Consider the following 13,165-nt stretch of genomic DNA (forward strand, 5'->3'; position numbering starts at 1 on the left):
ATTTTTTTTATAAACGTGAACTAAGATTTAAGGTTGAAATCTATTCGAAACACGAGCAAAAAAATAGGTTTTCATATGTTAAAGTTAAAAAAAATATGTGTTCAAAATTTAATTATTTAACACAATATTTTATTTTATTTTATATGATGTTTATAATTGGGTATAAGCAAATTGGGACGCATATGTTAACTCTTTGACCAGGGCTGTGGAGTTGAGACAAATTTGCTCGACTCCGACTCCAGCATTTTTCATCAACCTCGACTCCGGAGTCGACTCCGGATAATATGACTAAATCGCATTTTAATAACACTAATTTCTAATTCCAACGTGTACACTCCACCACAAATGATGCGATATAAATGATCTTATTTATTTATGTGTGTAAAAGAGCTATAAATTTCACATTTGACGCCAATTGCATACCGAGAAACCTTAGGTCTAAAAGAAATTTAGGTTAATTGGCTCATATTACCAATAAATTAAATTATGACATAAATCCAAATAGAGGCCCCGTTATAATATGAACATACACCAAAAATTTTCGCATATCGATATATATAAAATTCAATCTATGTTTGTTTATTTGTTTGTTTGTTTGTTTGTATGTTCCGAGTTGGCTCCGAAACGGCTGAACCGATCTACTTGAAACTTTCAGAGATCGTAGGGGGCGTTCATGTGGTGAAAATAGGGTACCTCATTTTTTGACACCTGGTCGCGGAGGGGGACCTCCCCTTCGTCGGACTTTTTGAAAATTGGACCAAAGTTGACCGATTTGCTTGAAATTTTCATTGAAGATTGGGGTTGGCATCTAGACAAAGATCCGCTACTTTTTATTTCGATATTTGGCGGCGGCGGAAGTACAGTGAAAAAACTAAAATTCTTTAAATTATCTGAGATTTACAGAGAACATGTGGTAAGGTTATGGAATTAATATGGGGTACCCGATGATTTCATATGTGGATGCGGAGGGGGACCTCCCCCTTGCCCTACTTTTGGAACAAAATTATGCGATTTGCTTGAAATTTTCATTGAATGTTGGGGTTGGCATCTAGACAAAAAACCGCTACATTATTTTTCGATATTTGGTCGGGGAGGGGGACCACCCCTTTGCCCGATTTTTTTTTTTTTTTTGAAAGTACAAACAAAACTAAACTCCCCCGACTGAAATTTTACAGAAAAATGGGTTATGAAAGTTATATCAGGTTCTTAATTTTTTAATAAAAGTAAAAGGGCATAGGGAGACATCCGCTTCTCTTAAGTACATACAGAGAAACAATTAAACTTTTACCGACTTACTTGAAATTTACAGAGGACTGGGGAGATGTTACGATATTAACAGTTGATACCTGATTTTGTGATATTTGGACGGAGGAGAGGCCGCCCTTTTAGGCTAATAATTTGCTTGACATTTTCTGGGACGTTTACAAAAGATACGCTACATCACTTTTCGATATTTAGTCGGGGAGGATGTGCTCCTCTAAAACTGCAAACAAAAAACAATTCTTAAGTTTTCTTGCAATTTACATATGCAGTGGGGGAAGGTTATGAACGAAGAGGCAACCTTCCTTGCCCCACCCTTGAAGGAAAGTTTCAAGAATTTTCCGGGAAGGTTAGGGGTGCTATTCACTACGGTGTTTGTCGATATTGTATCGGGGAAAGTGACGTCCCTTTAAAACAATAGAGCAAAATTTAAACATCGCCGATCTACTTGAAATTTACAGGGAACGTAGGAGGAGGTGATTAAATGTATACATGATTTTTAAATTAGTATATGATTTTTCGATATCTGGTTGGGATATCTGGTTGGAGATTGAAATAAACTTTGTCGATTTACTTCGATAGAATTTATAGGGACCATTGAGTCGTTGCGAAATTAATATAGGGTACATGATAGTCCGATATCAGGTCGGAGTGGAGCGAAGGTGGGGAGAGGGCTCCCTTTTGTCCGTTTTTTTTTTTTCTTAAATTGAAAGTAGAGGGTTGTCCGTAAATGGGAACTCGGTACATAATTTGATGATTTTTGCACAGGCTTCTGCCAGACTTCTTTTTAGTACAGAACTTAAATTTACATGAAATTGGCAGCCAACGTAGAGGGTGCATCATTTTCCAACATTTTAGCAAATGTTAATGTGGTAAAATTTTTTACTACTTTTGCTTTTTTCGATTTATTGGATGGGAAACAGTAATTCTTTTTATTTTACAATATAGTGCTTAATTTTCAGATATGTTGAGGAGAAGGATACCTTTCCTTGACAAACCACACTTAAGTAAAATATGGGTGTTATATAAAAACAAGTATTTACGGCAGTAAGTTCGGCCAGGCCGAATCTTATGTACCCTCCACCATGGATTGCGTTGAAACTTCTACGAAAGACTGTCATCCACAATCGAATTACTTGGGTTGTGGTAATACTTACCGATGGTAAGATAAGCATCGTCTTCTAAATTGTAAGTTAGTCCATATGTGATATATATTACGCAAAAAAGGTATGTAGTAGTAAGTCTACAAATAACTACGAATCGATATGGATTTTTGCACGGTACTTAGAGCAGGGTTGGCCTGTCACAAACTGTGACTTTTGCGACATACATTTGCGACGGTATAATACGTATGTCGCAAAAGTCGTAAACCTACTGTAGAAAACCAAATTTTGAATAGAAGAAATCCTGAACATTTTTTAATTTAGTTTGACAGCATTCGCTGTGAGTTTCTGCAGAAATTTGTGAAAGTTTTCCCATGGTCAAGCCTATTTTGTTAGGTGGTATCGAAATTCCCGTTGGTGAGTGTGCAAAATACCTTGGGGTTATATTGGACAGGAGACTGAACTTAAAGCTAAGAAAGGACGAGAAAATCCACGGTTACCCTGTACTCGTGCAAAAGGCAATAGGGAACTGGGGGACTAAAACCGAAAATTGTGAACATTCCTAAAAATTGAAACTTCTTCGCATATACCATCGTCTTGGATATCATCGTATTCGCTGCCTAGCTGACGCGACTGAAGTATTTTCAGTTTGCGACTTTTGTTACTTTTTCTACATTTACGACGCGTATGTGACGTTTACGTCGTTTACAACTTTGCGACAGTCGCAAACCTAAAAAAGTTTGATACAGACCATCTCTGACTTAGAGAACCAGAATTGAAATATGGGGGACAACATCTCAACCTTTCTAACACAGTATAGAACTCTACCAATACGTTCCAAGTTAGTAAGTTCTACTTCAGACAATATGGGACATACATTAAATTAAGCAAAGAACAAATATGCTTTTTGTCACAAATTTTTCTTAAATAACCAAACAATATTTACAATCGTTGTTAATTTTTACTAAAAGTACATAACTTGACTTAAATTTTACATTTCAAATTAAGTTTATAACTTTAAAAGCTTTTTTTCCAGCAAAATCTCTAAAGCTCCTTGCTAAACTATGAATTCAAGAAAAAACTCAATAAGAATGATTTTGTATTTTTTATTGGTAATGTGTTGTCAACTTTTTCGTAGCACCAAATGTTTAATTTTCACAAGTTCAAAAATTGATTTTATGCGTGAGATTTTGGTTATTTGGATTGGTAGAATTCTTAATTTTTTGGTAGATTTTTCAGAATATTCCTCTCTAACTAAGCGTTAGTTTACAAATTTCCTCTAAAAATAAAGTATTGATAAAATTTTCTATAGAAATAAAATTTGCCAAAATTTTCTGTAGAAAAGAATCAACATTTTAGAAAACATTTAGAAATTCTATAGAAATACAATTTTTGACAAAACATTCTATGGAACTACAATTTTGACAAAATTATCTATAGAAATACAATTTTGCAAAAACGTTCTTTAGAAAAATGTTCAACAGTGTGAGAGAGAGAGAGAGAGAGAGAGAGAGTGCATACACATAGATGTGGGTGTCAGTCCGAATGTCATTGATATTTTGTCAATGCTTCTCGAGCCCAAAACAGGTGTTTGGACCATGTACCAGCATAATAGTGACATCATGGTGTTCCACTTAGAAACTTATAAAAAGCTCTTAATTGCATATGTGCAACGTATGGAATGCCTCGACCGATACGGAGTGGAGGTGTGAATTCGCCCACCCCACATGTGTTCTTATTCCGAAAGATTTCGTGGGCCCTTGCGGAAACGCTGGAGGTATCTAAGCTTACCTCAGCCGACAAAAAAGCATGTTATAAGCGTAATATGCGGTAGACTTGAAAAATATATAACTTTAGAAAACCCTTGACATGAGTTTGTGTGGAATCGTTACCATTTTTTCTGGACTGGAAATCCACAGTTCCATTGGGAATGGAGTTTTATTTTAGTGTCGCACACTATAGGCCATTAATCTGTTTTTTTTTTTAAACCATATTAAAGACTTATGCAATAAAACTCGAAGAGTATCTCAAATTTCTTGATATTCAAATTAATAACTGGAAGCCGCTCCTTGATCGAAATTTTTAATAACCTAATACCATGCTGTGAACGATACAGCTTAAATCGGATTGGATGTTATTGGTGAGGGGTCATAATAAAATCAACTAAAATTATTCCCCATCACAGTGTGGGGTCTCACATAAAATTATTACGATCATTGCCAATTCGCCGACTGTGCCGTCGTTAAAAAATCTATCTCTAATATTTTCGCATACAGACATACAAAAAAATAATTTGCTTGTGTATGTATGTGTTTGTGCGGTTTTAACACAATCGTAGCTTGTATTATAAGACTTTTTTTTTGGCTCATTCAAAACTATGAGCGCTCTCTACACTGTTGCGGCCCATAATAAGGGCCATTTATCAAAAACTTGTTAACACAAGTAGCTTAACTACTCTTAATGACCCTTGGTCTATGGGATGTACCAAGCAAGTGCAAGAAAAACCCACAAATACTCGTAACAATCTCACACACACACACATATATGAGATGGTTTAAATGTTTGGATGTTTTATTTTGCTTTGGAAGAGTGTGTATGGTTTGTAAAGGAGGATGATGACACTTGTAAAATTCAAATTGACAACAACAGAAATCAATGATTCAAAATTAATGATGAATGTGCTAGTGACAAAAATATTTAACAATGCCTTAATTGTACGAAATGTTCACGTGTAAGTTATTTACGTGTTTGTGAGTGAACGTGAACAAATTAACAAATCCGATTAAGCTATTCACGCTCGCTCGAATTTCCTGATGTTGACGAATGGCCAAGCTCTCTGATGCGCCGTCCAAAATATAAGTTTATCCGGACGATAATGCTCGTGTCCAACATTTGGAGACATATCTCAGATGTTGAGTTCAAGTTTTCCCCTTACACTGCACGAACAAATGGGATGACAACATGAAAAAATAAAAAGAAGCATAAACAAACAATGAAGTTGTACGAAGATTTATGGGTGAAACCATTTTTTAATGAAAAAATGGAAAAAATAATAAAAAAAAATCCTGGTATATGTGTCAAAACAATGATTCCTGAAGTAATCCACATTTAAGGGTAGGTACTATGTTCGGTTTTCGAGTTGAAAACCACTTTATTTTCGCGATTACTTTTCCTTAAATAATCAAAATTATAAATGAAAACAAACTTATTCCTGTAAAGTCTTGCCGAAAACTAGTGGAACAAGAAACTACGCATCAATTGAGTTAATTTGTCTGCTTTATATTGAAATGTTTTAATAAAGTAACCACGAAAATTTCAACGCGAAAAGCGAACATAGTACTTACCTTAATATATTACAAATTACTTGATGAATTTAAAATACTTGTCGCCTGGTTTCCCATTGATTGGAAGTGGAATTTTTCCACGTTTTTGCCACAATACTGGTTTAGATTTTTATATTTCTTTAATTTTCAACCAGAATTGGAGAACCATCATTAATTTCATTGCAGAAATGCCTGTTTTTAATGTAAAAAATAAATTTGTCTTTGATAATGTTTGTCGAACATCCCCTTACACTCAATGATTTGTACCACCCAACCAGAAAAAATCAAAGTTGTTTTGATTTTATGCCAACACGTCGCCGCGACAGCCGAACACGACCTTATACAATCGGATTTGTCGCCGCAACGTGTTGTGTCGCAGGGTTTATCCGACCGTATAAGGTGCCCTTTATGCTTGTTAATTTCATCGATAACATATTTATCGATTATTTAGTCATCGCCGACAATTCTTTGCGATTGGCCACACTGTAAGATTCTTTACAAATACAGACATTTTGGTCGGATAAACTTATAGTGTCAGCGGCCCATAACTGCCTTGCCACCATTATGTTAACGTAACAATTTTACATTATACACAAAAGAAAGAATCAGTATGAATGAGGGATTGAAATTCGAACCACAAAGACGACTCTTTATATAACCTAAACCATGTGATGGTCAAAGTACAATAACATTAATCTGCACTGATAAAAATATTTACGTGATATTAAAGATTACGTAACCTAAATTTTAGGATGCGCAATTTACAAAATATTAAGCACAAATTTCTTTAAAATAATAAAAGTTTAATTAGGTTAGGCTAGGTTAGTTGGCAGCCAGATGTATCAGGCTTAGACTATTCAGTCCATTGTGATACCACATTGGTGAACTTCTCTCTTATCACTGAGTGCTGCCCGATTCCATGTTAAGCTCAATGACAAGGGACCTCCTTTTTATACCCGAGTCCGAACGGCGTTCCACATTGCAGTGAAACCACTTAGAGAAGCTTTGAAACCCTCAGAAATGTCACCAGCATTACTGAGGTGGGATAATCCACCGCTGAAAAATTTTTTGGTGTTCGGTCGAAGCAGGAATCGAACCCACGACCTTGTGTACACGCAGAGAAGGAATATGATCACCTCAAACATGTTTCAAGAGCAAAATGTTATTTTTGTATGGTGACCATGTAACATGTTTGTCACTAAAATGTTATTTTCTCGTCAAATATAACCTGCTTGCCGAGATCAGATACATGATTTCCGAGAAAATAACATGGTTGCGAAAACCATGTTACATGGTCACCACCCAAAAATAACATTTTGCTCTTAAAACATGTTTGAGGTGATCATATTCCTTCTCTGGGTGTATGCAAGGCGGGCATGCTAACCATTGCACCACGGTGGATTAAAATAAAGTTAATAATCTTTGCTAATTTTTTTTACATTAAATTTAGGACACAAATTTTGGAAATTTGCTTCCCTCCGTTAAAGTTTTATTTTTGATTTTTTTTCAACTGGCATTTGTTTGTACGTGAATAGCTTTGTTAATATACCGCGAAAAGAAAATGAATATTTTATAAATGAGATCTGCATCATAATTTTAATTTTATTGATCCTAGATTTAAAGCCAGATTTGTCGCATCATTGGCTCGGAATTAATACCAAAATCCTTAAAGGAAAGTCAAAATTTTTGCACGCAAGTAAACTTTTTTTTCGAGTGTGCAAACAAATATGCCTTGTAGAAATATTGATCTTAGAGCCCATAAAATATATACCGATCGACTGAGAATCACCTACTGATTCGATCTAGCCCCTGGTGTCCGTCCGTCTGTCTATGTATTTGTTATTCACAGGATTTTGGTCGCAAATAGGGTTAATTTACGATTATAGACTAACTGCACGCACAGAAAAACCATGTTTGGACATGGTTGCCGCATCCATTTACTGTTTATCTAGAGCATATAATTGCCGCGAAAACCATGTATTTTGTCTTTGTAAAAATAGCTTTCGAGCGGAGAAAAATTTATAGTGGCAATAAACATTTGAATGGTTCTCAAATACCGCAAACATGTTCTATCATTTGAATGAGAGAATTTGAGACCATTACATGGTCGGGAAAATCATGTACCTAACCATTCAATTTTTCGACTTTTTGCAGAAAAAAAAGTATTTTTATAGGTTTGGTATAGACATTTCTAGAACCATTACATGGCCTTAAGACAATGTGCATTGTTTTCGTGACCATTTAATTTTTATACCCTGCGCCACACTGTGGAACAGGGTATTATAAGTTAGTGCATATGTTTGTAACACCCAGAAGAAGACGAGATAGACACATGGTGTCTTTGGCAATAATGCTCAGGGTGGGTCCCTGAGTCGATATAACCATGCCCGTCTGTCCGTCCGTCTGTCTGTGAACACATTTTTGTGATCAAGTCTAGGTCGCAATTTAAGTCCAATCGCCTTCAAATTTGGCACATGTTCCTAATTTGGGTCAGAATAGAACCCCATTGATTTTCAGATCGGTTCAGATATTGATATAGCTCCCATATATATCTTTCGCCAGATATGCACTAATATGGACCCAGCAGCCAGAGTTTTATACCGATTTGCTTGAAATTTTGTACAAACATAAAACTTAGTCGTATAGTCAAGTGTGCAAAATTTGACTGAAATCGGTTCAGATTTAGATATAGCTCCCATATATATCTTTCGCCCGATATGGACTTATATGGCCCCAGAAGCCAGATTTTTGGCCGAATTTGGTTGAAATTTTGCACTAGGAGTACAATTAGTAGTATAGTCAAGTGTGCAAAATTTGATTGAAATCGGTTCAGATGTAGATATAGCTCCCATATATAGTTTTCGCCCGATTTATACTCATTTGACCACAGAGGCCAATTTTTTGCTCCGATTTAGTTGAAATTTTGCACAGGGAGTAGAATTAACATTGTAGCTATGCGTGCCAAATTTGGTTGAAATCGGCTCAGATTTAAATATATCTCCCATATATAGCTTTCGCCCGATTTAAACTCGTATGACCACAGAGGCCAATTTTTAACTCCGATTTAGTTAAAATTATGCACAGGGAGTAGAATTAGCATTGTTGCTATGCGTGCCAAATTTGGTTGAAATCGGTTCAGATTTAGATATAGCTCCCATATATATGTTTTTCTAATTTCGACAAAAATGGCCAAAATACCAACATTTTCCTTGTAAAATCGCCACTGCTTAGTCGAAAAGCTGTAAAAATGACTCTAATTTTCCTAAACATCTAATACATATATATCGAGCGATAAATCATAAATAAACTTTTGCGAAGTTTCCTTAAAATTGCTTCAGAATTAAATGTTTCCCATATTTCTACCCTTCACTAATACTGTGGTACAAGGTATAATAAGTTTGTGCATTTGTATGTAACGCCAAGAAGGAAAAGTCTGAGACCCATCGGTTAGTATACCGATCGTCTTAGAATTAAATTCTGAGTCGATTTGGCGATGTCCGTCTGTCTGTCCGTCCGTCTGTCTGTTCATGCATTTTTGTGCGCAAAGTACAGGTCGCAGTTTATGTCCAACTGGATAGTTTCCACAGAGAATATATTTAATATGATATTTAAATGTGTCAAGTTTGATCTAATTTGGTTCAGATTTAGATATAGCATCCATATATTCGTTTTTTCCGGTTTATACAAATATGGCCATAATTCCCACACTTGACTCAAAATTCTGTGATGATTTCCCCATATCTTAGTCATATCCTAAACACTGTAATGCCAGAATTTCCACAGAACGGTTGAGTTTTAATTAAGGCTCCAAGTCGTCTGACTTGACCAAATAATATATTACAACCCACACTTGGCCATATATTTTTTGGCGGGATCTAACAAATATCCTTGTAAAATCGCCACTGATAAGTAGCAAAAATCGTAAATATTACCAAAATTGTCCTATATCTCGAATACATGTGTATCACCTGATAAATCATAAATGCTTTTTTGTACAATTTCATTAAAATTTCTCTCGTTTCATATTTCCCATATTTTTTGACTAACATTGTGTTTCATCCCAGGGCGTTAGCCGATTTTAATTGTAATTCTGGAATTTTTGCAAAAGTACAAAAAATTTTCTCCAATAAAAGTATTTGTATCTGGAAATGCAAACCTTTATATAGCTCCCAGCAAATTTGAAGTAGTTGAGATGGTAACACAAACTTTGTCTACATAGTGGTGAAGGGTATAATGTAGTCGGCTCCGCCCGACTTTAGACTTTACTTACTTGTTTAATTTTGTTGCAGCGAAAAGGATTTTATAAAAACATTGAGCAGGTACAAACGATTTTCATTTTGTGCGTTAGTCGTGTGTTGATTGTTTCTTGGAATGGACGGAGTATACGGAATTACTGTGTTTTGTTTTAATTTATTTATTCAGAAGTGACACGTGAACACAAAAAAGGAAAGTGTAATTGAAAAATGTACCTGTTTTTTTGTTCTGCATTTTGATAGTTATGGTATAATTTATTTTTATTTGCAGTTACATGATGTCTGCGTTGGTACATTTGATTGGCACGAAGTAAATATGGAATGATTACTTTTGTTGAAATTGAACCAAAATAGAGTGTGTAAAAATATGTGATGTTTGCTTGCACGACATTATAAATACAAATAAACAATGAATTAGTTTATAAATAAATAAAAACAAATAAATAAAGTCAATTTTGTGTTTTCTTTTCTCAAGTGGCGTCCTTTTTTCGACGACGACAAAAGTTTTTTCATAAAGATCAAAACATTTTAGGTTGTGACCATGTTCTTTTATCTGGAAGAAAAACATTTTTGACGAATACCATAAAATTTTAGATCGTGACCATTGTCTTTTAATGCAAACAAAATTCTTTTTATCAATATAATAATAGTTTAGATGAGGACAATTTTATTTTTCTTAGAACCATGTTCATTAAGCCAACATGGTTGCAGGTGAAAATGTTACATGGTCGCCGCAAAAAATAGCTCCTACCATATTATTTTGCTCTTCGAATATGATTGTGACAATCATGTTTCTTCTCTGCGTGTGGTATGTCGACAAAATTTCAAAAAGTCAACCTCTTTATATTAAAAAGGTCCAATTTGTAGTTATCTAATTCATACCCAGCTAAAAGAGCATCGCCAAAAAAGTACTGAAAATGTTATTTTTGGATCCGGAAGTGGTGCAAAATTGACGCAGAAGCGATGAATTTAACATGGGATTGTCATAGGATGGAAGTCCTACATTTCAACAGCCGTTGCACTGAATTTGCATCACTTCTTTAGGTGTGATCCGAATTCAATGTTTTGGATGTAAATTAAAAAATTCTGTAATATTTTGTCAAATAAATAATTTTTTATTTTTTTATAATTTTTAATGGATTCTAACGCTTGTCGGAAACGTTTGACTTAAAATATTTTCAAAAATTCACAATTTTTTCAGATTGGAATTAACATTTTTTTCGACAAAATTTAAATGATTTGTACCATTTTATGAATTCTTATTCTGTTTTTAACCTATTTGAAACAAAAAAGTTAAAATTATCCATTAAAAGTATGAAAACACCAAGTTATAAAAAATTGAATTAAAAGAACTTCCTGGGTAATTAAAATAAAGAACATCATTGGGAGTGCATCTTCTGGAAGTGATATTAAAGTTGTGCCTTTGGAAGAACTTCCAAATTTTTTTGCTGGGTATTCTTTCTGTTTTACTTCAATTTTATAATAATAGTACTACACTGAAAAAACAGTGAACCCAGCGGGAAAGAAAATTTTAGTTCATTTTAGAAATTTTTAACTAAACTGTATTAGAAACGCAGATGTCACGCCGATTTCACAAACATAAGTAAATAATTTTCGACTAATTCTACAAAATTCATTGGATAAAATTATTATGTTTCACTTATTAAAGAACATTTTTTAGTTTGAAGCAGAAAATTGGAGTTTAAAATTGCAAAAATGTCTTTAGTGTCATACGAAGTTCACGATGGGCGCATTATTGGTAAAATTTAAAAATTTTAAGAAATTCTGAATTATTTTGTGGGAACTACGAATTTTGTTAATCTTTATTTAGTTAATCTTTATCTAATCTTTAGTAATCTTTATTTAGTTAATTTAACTAACGTGCGCAAAAAGTCATGGAAACTTTCTTAAAACGTACTAATTCCATGAACTAAAATAGGATTAAATCGGATATAGTGAAATATAGGGTTCACTTTTTTTTTTGAGGGTACGTACAACAAGAAACTACCTTTAACCCTTTCATTACCGATGTCCACTTAGAAGGACATTCGGAAAAGACACCAAATTCTATTTTCCCCACTTAGTTTCGATTTATTTCTCGATGTTATTTTACAGTAGAGGCTTTAATCTAAGCTATAAATAACAGGTTGGCTGATAAGTCCCCGGTATGACACATAGATAGCTTCGCTAGTATTAAATGCATATTACTTTTATATAGCACCAACCTTCAAATGATTCGTGTCAAAATTTGACGTCTGTAAGTCAATTACTTTGTGAGATAGAGCGTTTTTTGTGAAGCAACTTGAAAAAAAAATGGTAAAAAGGAATTTCGTGTTTTGATAAAATACTGTTTTCTGAAGGGAAAAAATACGGTGGAAGCAAAAACTTGGCTTGATAATGAGTTTTCGGACTCTGTCCCAGGGAAATCAACAATAATTGATAATTCAAGCGTGTTGAAATGAGCACGGAGGACGGTGAACGCAGTGGACGCCCGAAAGAGGTGGTTACCGACGAAAACTCAAAAAAAATCCACAAAATGATTTTGAATGGCCGTAAAATGAAGTTGATCGAGATAGCAGAGTCCTTAAAGATATCAAAGGAACGTGTTGGTCATATCATTCATCAATATTTGGATATGCGGAAGCTCTGTGCAAAATGGGTACCGCGCGACCTCACATTTGACGAAAAACAACAACGTGTTGATGATTCTGAGCGGTGTTTGCAGCTGTTAACTCGTAATACACCCGAGTTTTTCCGTCGATATGAGACAATGGATGAATCACTACACTCCTGAGTCCAATCGACATTCGGCTGAGTGGACAGCGACCGGTGAACCGTTTCCGAAACGTGGAAAGACTCAAAAGTCCGCTGGAAAGTAATGGCCTCTGTTTTTTGGGATGCGCGTGGAATAATTGTTATCGATTATCTTGAGAAGGGAAAACCAATCAACAGTGACTATTATATGGCGTTATTGGAGTGTTTGAAGGTCGAAATCGCGGCAAAACGGACCCATATGAAGAAGAAAAAAATGTTGTTCCACCAAGACAACGCACCGTGCCACAAGTCATTGAGAACGATGGCAAAAAATAATGAATTGGGCTTCGAATTGCTTCCCCACCCACCGTATTCTCCAGATCTGGCCCCGAGCGACTTTTTCTTGTTCTCAGACCTCAAAAGGCTGCTCGCAGGGAAAAAAATTAGGCTGCAATGAAGAGGTGATCGCCGA

The sequence above is a fragment of the Haematobia irritans genome, chromosome 1, assembly GCF_050003625.1.
Source record: "Haematobia irritans isolate KBUSLIRL chromosome 1, ASM5000362v1, whole genome shotgun sequence".
Taxonomy (NCBI): domain Eukaryota; kingdom Metazoa; phylum Arthropoda; class Insecta; order Diptera; family Muscidae; genus Haematobia; species Haematobia irritans.